This window comes from Chaetura pelagica, unplaced genomic scaffold (genome assembly GCF_000747805.2).
Source record: "Chaetura pelagica isolate M959 unplaced genomic scaffold, ChaPel_1.0 scaffold737, whole genome shotgun sequence".
In the NCBI taxonomy this organism is placed as follows: Eukaryota; Metazoa; Chordata; class Aves; order Apodiformes; family Apodidae; genus Chaetura; species Chaetura pelagica.
In genome coordinates this window covers 1,448,495-1,457,286 of record NW_009953813.1, presented here as the reverse complement: position 1 = coordinate 1,457,286, position 8,792 = coordinate 1,448,495, and the positions used below count along the sequence as shown (strand labels likewise).

Genomic DNA, 8,792 nt, shown 5'->3' with positions numbered 1-8,792 from the left:
TCCCTACACACAATAACCCACTATGTACCCCTGGGAAATGTAATGTTTAAAAAGCAACAGTACTTTCTTGGCCATTGTTTTTAAGGAATGTTTTGTGGTTGGAAACAAAGCTGTAGTATGCACCAGCTAAGTCCTAATGAATTTGTTTTTCTTGTGACCTCAGCTGCAATGGACATGGCAAGAATATTTTGCACCCAAGAGCCAAGCTTGCTTTGTTTCATGGCTGTACAACATGTGTGTCATCCATAAATGTGACCTAAACTAATGAATTTGGCCAAGTTTGAACTGTTAAGTGGAATAAAATAAGAAAGGTGGTATGTGGATAGAGGTAGAGGCAATTATTTATTTCTGTGTTGACGGAAAACACAAGCAGCTCTTGGAGGCTTTTGGAGCTGTTGCAGTTCCCAGCCAGCAACCTTTGCTGTGAGAGCCTTGTGCAGCCTTGCTCTGCACTCCCCTGCTCTAGTGCTATGGTCATGATATTTGAATCAGTCTTCAGACCTGCTGGAGCCAGGTGACTCTGATAAAGGAGTTTGGACTGTACAGAGAGAATATGTGTTAAGCACAACACTCCCAGGTTACCAAGGTGCGGCACAGACTGGGGCAGGTTGCAGCTGGTCATCTCTGGCTGTGAAGTCACTTGGGCCCAAGCTTGTTTCCTCTGTGTCAATGCCTATAAAAAAATTACTCATTTTGGCTTTGCCAGCTGTGTTCTGGGTGGCATATGACAAATTACAGCTGTGCTCTGCAGCCTTAGCTTGGACACACACATGTCTGCAAACCTGCCTGGAGCTCCCTTTGGTCCAGTATCCCAGCTCCTGAAGTGCAGGGACAGATTAATGGTCTGGTTTTGACTAGTTCTGAACTTATGTGATGATAGTGTTGCCCAGGCATGGTGGGGTGAGGAAGGGATTAAGTTCTTATGGTAGCCCGTATCTGAAGGAGTTGGCAGCACTTGACCTGTGTGTAGCAGAGGTTTCTGGCTAGGGAAGTCCCATGTCCAATCACATGTGGGTGGTGGGGGATTAAGACACCTGAGCTGTGCTTCTGGCTCTGCAGCTGACCCAGGCTTTGAGTTTTCCTGTTTCTCTTGTAGTGGAAGCAAAGGGCACTTGCACCCCCTGCGAAACTCCCTGGTTTCCAGTCACTGGAGGTGCTACCATGGCATGGACAGTGATTTGTTCTTGTGTCTGAGACCTGCAGAAATTTTTATTTGGGTGTCAACTAGGCAGGGTCCTGCATGTGAATTTTGTAAGTTCATCACATCTTTCATTAGGAAAAAAATCCCTTCATTTACCTTTTATTCTTTATTCTTTATTACTTTACTCTCAAGTGATCTCCAACTTCTACAACAAATGGGAGAGAGTAAATTGGAATCTTTTATCTTCTTTGCTCCACTCCCCAATCCTTGCATTATCTTGAGGGCTATATTTCCTTCATCACAAAATAAGTAATTATGAAAGAAAGAAGACAGGTGGAAAAAACCCCCAGGGTTTATTTTTTTTTGTAGTGGTGAAGGAAGTGTGCACACCAGCAGCAATGCCTCAGCCACCCACCATGTCTGTGGAGGAGAGATGTTCCTGATTGCACAAGGAGTGGGAACTGTTTTCTCCTGATGTTTGTGGTATCTGCTGTGAGTCAGACTGGGAGAGGAGATCTTTTGGGGGCAGCCGGATGGTTATAAGTCAATACAGGGTTGCAGGTTGATCCTGTGGAAGAGCTGCTGTTGAAAGTCTGTGGAACCTCTTCTGAACTCATTTGGCACCTCAGCATCACCCAGGCAGACATGATGGGTCCCATTGTGAGTGTAGAGCAGGTTGCTGAGCCCTTTAGAGGTGTATCATCTTTGTCATGGCCAGAGCCTCACAGGCTAGGGCTGGTTCCCTCAGGCTGGCAGGGAACTGATGCTCTGTCTGTCATTCCTGGAGGAGAATCATAGAATAGGTTTGGGTTGGAAAGGACCTTAAAGATCATCTAGATCTAACTCCCCTGCATGGGCAGGGACACCTCCCACTGGACTGGGTTGCTCAAAGCCCCATCCAACATGCATTTGAATGTTTCCAGCGACGAGGCATCCACAACCTCCCTGGGCAACTTGTTGCAGTGTCTCACCACCCTCACACTAAAGAATTTCTTCCTCCTCAAGCAGCTCTGGGCTCACACCTTTGGACCTTGTGCCGTGGCTCGTTCCTGGCTTGGAGTGCGTGTGTAGACGTTACTGCGTGAGGAGCTCAGCTGGGGTTTGGATGGAGCCTGCCCTCTAAATCATGGCATGTGTGAAGCCTGGAGGAGAACAGCTGATGATGATAAGTTTCCCAGCAGTTTGTCTGGGCTGAGAGTGTCATCTGGATCAGAAGAAACTAACTACTGAAAAGGGGAAAAAGGGAAAACTTGGATATTCTGACTATATCCTGTAAATCTAGCCAGAAGCAGCAGGAGTAGGGCTTGGTGGAGCAGCACTGGCACACTTTTTTTGTTTCCTACACAGCTTGGAAACTGGAACAAGAGAGAGATGAAAGGCAGATTTGCAGAGAAGTTGGTAAGTCTGGGGGAGAGGGGAAAGAACAGACTAAAAAGGATGGATGGATTTCCAGCTCACGCAGAGGATCCAAATATGCATATACATTATTTTTGAGGGATGAAACTGTAGTTTTAAAAAGGCATTGCTGCCAAAATCCCCAGAAAAGGTGCTTCAGTGCCCCGGGGAAACGTCTCAGTTTGTGTGATGTCCAGAGGGTGAATTGACAATCCTTTTGCTGCTGTGTTGTACCAGAGCCTCCCAGTGCCCTCTCCCTCAATCCCTTGCCCTCAGGCAACTTTGGCTCTGTAGAGATGACTTAGTATGTGAAGGATGTGGTAGGATTGGATCTTAATCAGATCATTACTGCAGCACTGAAGGAATATATTTTCCCATCCATGAGCCACCACTTCCTTCAACATTTTCTGTATTTCTAAATAATACATATATATTAATTTTTTTTTTTCCTCCCTTTGTGGACAAAAATTGAAACCACTTTGTGCTAAAGGCAGGAGAGAAGTAAGCCAGGTTTAGACAGCATGGAAAAATGCTCTTTTCTTCAGGATTAAACCAAAATAGACTCCAGACAGTTTGAAATCTAATTCTGAGATAGACATGTGCACAAACCTCTTTGCTGCCTTCATCCAGCATCCAGCTACCAAGTTTGTATGTCTGTTTGCACAGTGGGCTCCTGTGGCCAAAGGTTACAGAATGGAAGGGGCTGGAAGAAGTGAGTGTATCTAGAAACCCCCCAAACACATCAAAATCCAACACTGTTGCTGGTGAACCAGCAGGCTGACTGGTTGTGTGGTGGCAGGCTGGCTTAAGGCACAGGGAATTACTTTCTACTTTGCACATTTAGCATCTGGGTCTAGCACTGTGTTTCAGTGGGTGTTTTGCAGCACTCTGGGTGTCTTGGTACTCAGATATCAGCTTTTTGAGGGATATGGGATGGTTTGGTTTGTTCTCTCCTACCTCTGACTTTGCAGGTAATCCCTGGGTGGTTTTATCAGCTACTTCGTAAAGCTTTTTAACTACAATATCATTCTAATTCCATCAACAGAGCATAATAACTGCATGTAGGGCTACATAATGTATAGTGTTAATTTTAGTCTTGATGAAACGGTTGAACCATGACACGTGCAGTCTTTTAGCAGAGACTGAGGTGCTGCTGTATCTAATTTTTGGGGAGAGGCTGTCATTTCCCACGTAGCTTCAGAGAAGAAAGTTTGCATATGACACTGGAGAAACTCTAGAGCTGTGAACGCTTGGCAGAACTTTTTTTTTAGAAGTCCACAGATGGAAAGGAGCTCCAAACTTTCTGCTAGTTTGCAGCTACGTGTGAGTGGGGAAATTGCAGCTGCATGAACCACCCACAGCATCAAGTTGATGATGCAGAATGATCTAACAGACCTTCCCTTAATAGCCTCATGTAGCTTGTGATTAAGATTTTGGGGTGGAAATTGTAGGTTTTTTTATGCAGAAGTCTTGCTGTGTGTCAGTTCTGGACCATCACACACTGGGATCTTCTTGGTGGAAGCCTGTGTGTGTGTGGAGCTGCCTTTAAGTGTGTGAACCATCAGATAACTGGGTGGGAAGGGGACTGTCCTTCTAGTGTAAGTACAGGGTTTTGTGGTTTAAGGCAGCTACTAGAAAAGGTTATGGGTTTGCTTGTTTTCAAAGTGCAGGACAAAGAGGCTGGAGCAGGGAGAACCTGCTGGGTGGCTCAGGAGTGCTCTGCATGTCTAAAGCTGTCTCAGCAGCATCACTGTTCCTCACTTGAAATGCTAAATTATTCTTCTCTGCACTATTGTTTTATGTGCTTTTCTCAGCAAAATCAATCAAGAATTGATAATTTATAAGCTCTTGTTTGCCTTTTTCATTCTTCAAGGAGAAAAAATGCAAAAGGATATAGAAGAAGGCAATGCCACAGGTAAAGGAGCATGAGGGATGCAGAGCTGAGCACCAGCTCCCTTGTCTGTGGGATCTGAGGGGACCCACTCTGTGTGCTGGTGAGGGGGCTGGTCTCTGTTGCTGACTCCACAAGGGTCTGTCCTTGTTGCCCACTCCAGGAGTGAGGACATGAGCTGCAAATGTGCCTGTAGGAGAAAACAGGGGCTCAACCTTGAGAGGTACAAGGCATGTTCACCCCCAGCAAAATCATCCAGGTGTGACTGAGAGCAGAGCATTGCCAGGACTGTGCGTTTTTGCTTGTAGAGTGCTGTGGAAAGAAGGAGATTCAACTAGGCAGGTAGAAGGAGAAAGCTGGGTCAGCTGCCATCCTAGTTTACAGTGAAAAAGAAATACCCCATGGCAGCATATTCCACACTTCGAAGCTTGAACCCTGCCTGCCTGCTGTCACATGCACCCTCGTGCATGTAGGGATCTGATCACCTGTCTGCTCACCTCCTCCCAACTGCTGCTGCCCTTAGGGCATGTGCCCTATCTCCATCCCATCCCACCACCTCCACATGATCCTCCCTGAATGACAATGAGGACATTGGAGGAAGGAGCCATGTCCCCTAGGACATGTCCTATTTTGGGACTTAAGAGGGAAGAAGCAGCACTATTGTCTCAAAACAAACAAATACTGTAGCTTTATAGAAAAATAAATAGAATAAGGAGACACTGTGGATACTTGGGGGAAATGGATACTGTAAATGATTATGTAGGCAGATGGGTGTATAAGCAGCCCATAAACATGGGTGATAGTGGGATGCTCTTGTAGAATAGGAGACGTGCATACTGGTTATGTTGCCCTGGTCCTGCTCTGAACTGTTTGTCCCCTTCTCTGATGTTCCTGCCAGAGCAGTCATTTGCACAGTAAGCTACTGCATTTTCTCAGGAAGGTTTGATCTCTAGTCTCCATGCTCTGTAGCTTTCCAAGCATTGCACCTCCAATTTGGAGAGCAGCCTTGGAAGAGAGAGCATAATAAAGCCAGGAGAATCTATTTATGAAAACAGACCGACTTGTACCTGCCTCCAGTTCTGTTCCTGATCCAGCAGGATGAGGGGAGCTGAGCTGTGCAGAAACCAGCCTCAGTGGCTGCCTGCTCCCCTCCAGTGCCTGGGTACCAACGGGAAGCCACGGCATCTGTTGCGCTGCCTCCTCTGCCCAGTGGGATTTCATCCTTTAGCAGATGGCCTAGAATGTAAAACAAAGTCAGAGTGGACTGTTGGCATCCTTCTTTTGTAGGCTATTCAGAATTTGATTCAATTAGTCTATATTTGTCCTGGGTGTTTCAAACCAGGCTTTGGAGAATTTATCTGGGAAGGTCTGGAGAGCTGGCTGGCTCCCAAAGCTTTCCTGTTACAGATACTCCTGCCTCAGTTTTCAGCCTTTATACTTCATAACCTGAAGCAGAAGCACAGTAGTTGCTTAAGTGGAGGGATGTGAAGCTTTTGTGGTTTCCTAGAAAGACTTGGTCATTCAGCTTGGTTTAAGAAATAGTAGAGGTTAGTGTGGGTGATGTTTTTCAGAGCAGTTTCTCCTTGGTGATAATTTTTTTACTTTATCTGCCCTGGCTTCCTGGTCTAAGTGACACTGCTCTTTCTTAATTCAGGCTCCTGAAAAATATTGCTAGGTGGGTCAATAGCTCATATGGTTCCAAGTGTAGCTCATGGTGTTTCAAGTGATTCTGAAAGCTTCTCTTTATTATTTTTTGGTTGGAATTTGGCCAAGAATATGGCTCAACAAATGATTTTATTACATACAAGTCACTTCTTGTGCAAGAAACTTTCTGTTCTCACCCACTGATGCCCACTTTTAAAGGAAGCCAGCAGGATTTTATCACTCTACCAACCACCTGCTTGTTAGAAGAGAAGGTCCAAGACTCAACCAAGCTACCAGGAACAGACTTTACTCCCACCTGCAAAGTTATGACCAGTTGTGAATAAAAGGTGAAAAACACACCAGATTCCTCCTTTCCAAGCCTACCTATGACAAGATATTGGCAGAGATGTGGTGTTTCATAGCACTACCAGAGACTGTACTGAGAGCTCTGTTAAATATAGCAGAGCTGTGCAACACCCCCATGTGCTGGACGTTCAGGCTGTTCCTTGCTGCGTGCTGGAAGACCAACATGATGAAACAGCTTGTTCATGTTGCTCTTAGGTGGAAGATGCTCCTTGTCTTTGTGTGTCATCCTTGCGAGAAATATGTTTGGGCTGGACAGCATGTGTGCATCCTCTGGTGAAGATCCATCTTAGCCATGGAAGAAAATACTGAGCTGACTGGGAAATTATCAGGAGATGGGTGTTCTCTGTGGTGCCTTCATGTGGACACTGGCCAGCAGAACCTCTTCTGGATCCATGTCTTGTTTTTTGCCTGTTCTTTGGCCATTTTCTTTAGAAAATATGCTTTGGGAGAACTCTGTGCTTTCAGGAATATGTCTTGAGTGTCTTCAGGTCTCATCTCTCCCCTGTCATTGTTCCACAGCTGCAAATGAAAGGAGCTAGCAGGACTGCAGATGGATATCTCCTGCTTGCAGAAACACTTGTCAGGGGCTTGACAGGCTGCTCAAGGTTGCCTGATGTTGCAGGGTAAAGATGGGGGGAGCTGGTGAGTTGCATGCATGTGCTTTATGGCCCTCCTGATGGGACAGATAGGTAGCCTGGCATAGCAACAGCTTGGGGCATTTACTAAGAGATTTATGAGTTGGTAACTTTCAGAGGCCCTGAAGCAAAAGTATCTTTAAATTTTGATTCTCCCTCCTCTACATGCCTTCCCCCACCATCTCCTTCTTTCCCCCTCCCTGCTCTCATCCCTACTTGTGGTTTGTTTATTGAGACCCAGCAAAGTTATTGGAGAACAGGTAGGAGCCTTTGAGCATAGCAGATTAAAAAGCAAGAAAGCAGATGGCAGATATGATATAGCAGTCCCATGGCTGGCTCTGCCAAGCTCAGAGAGGGCTTTGCAATACAGTTTAAAGGTCCCATGGTAAGAGGTTCCCGTGTCACTCTGCTCCAGATAGACTTGGCAAGGTGTCTGAGGGACTGATGGCCAAGCTGTGTTCATGTGCTCTCATTTGTCCAGTGCTCAGATCCTGGCATTGCCTAGGGCTACCTGGAGAGTGGGGGTGTTGGGAATGAGACAGCCTTCTGCTGCTCTGCGTTGCCTTGCTGTGGCTGACATGCACCTACAGCCATCCTTCTCAGAGTGGTGGTCCCCTCTAGAGGGGGAGCACAAAACCAGAGGAAAAGATGCAGCCCCAATATGTTATTCTGTTTTTCTTTAAAAGGAAATTCTAGAAGAGTAAGATAAGAAATAGGCCTGATCTTTGTCATATTCTGTCAAGGAATTCAGGATGGATTTGCTCAGAGATGCTGCCTTGGAATTGCCTAGGACTTCCTCTATTTGCAGTCTTGTTTTGTGCTCCCTCCTCAGCCACTGAGCTGGTGGCAGTTGTCCCTACCCAGCCAAACTATGTCTGCCCTGTGAATAGACTTCTGCCAACCCACTCAGCCCTAAAGAGCTGCAGTTAAAAGGCTCTGGAGATGTAATTGTATCTGTGTAACAGTGACGATGTCCTTGAGAAGCAGAATGAAAAGTGGCTCTGTTCCACTACTTCTGCAGAGACTTGACAGCTGCTTCTAGAAAGGGGCTTGTTTGTGGTCCAGGTGCCTCTGTCACTGTGGCTCTCCCTGCCTCGTGCTGTTTTTCAGTCATAGGTTTGTGCTGCCTGCACACACGTGCTGTGGTCTGTGGGGTGTTACCAGCCTGATGGGTGCCTCCAGGCAGGTGAATCTGGGAGTAGGTTTGGCAGGGTCTGCTGTAGGATGCTCTGGCAGCCTGAAGTAGGCTTTGTGCAACTTGGTCTGATGCTCAGCAGACACATGCTGCTCCCAACTACAAAACCACCAGCCTTGTGCAAGCTCCTTTTTTTTCTCCTTTGTTTTATTTTTTCTCCCTCTCTTTGTTTTCCTCATCCTGCTGTGGGTGAGGATGTTGTTCATCCCACTCACTCCTTCCTGCTCCATCGACTGTGCAGATGGAAAAGCCACATGACCTCCATGTGTCTTCAGCTCTGGATTCTCAGCAGACATGTGTTGTCGTGTCTCTTGTCATGAGCTAAGAAGCCATCAAGCAAGGGGTGTGTTTTGGGGGCATGGGCTGTGGGGAAGGGAGACAGTGCTTAGTCATGGAGGTAAGTGCCAAGCACCTCATCTTTCTCTGCCCTCGTGGCTGACAGGATAATGCCAGGCAGCTTCCCTCCCACCTGCCTTCAGGATGTTGATGAAGTAGCTTGGGGGTAGGATGTGGAATACGTGTAGG

At 46.5% G+C, this 8,792-nt stretch overlaps 1 protein-coding gene across 1 annotated transcript in view; it reads left to right on the top strand.

Moving 5' to 3' along the window:
- NTRK3 (neurotrophic tyrosine kinase, receptor, type 3) overlaps positions 1-8,792 on the top strand; it is a 213,549-nt gene that overhangs the window by 96,259 nt on the left and 108,498 nt on the right. The gene's annotated exons all lie outside the window — the stretch shown is intronic.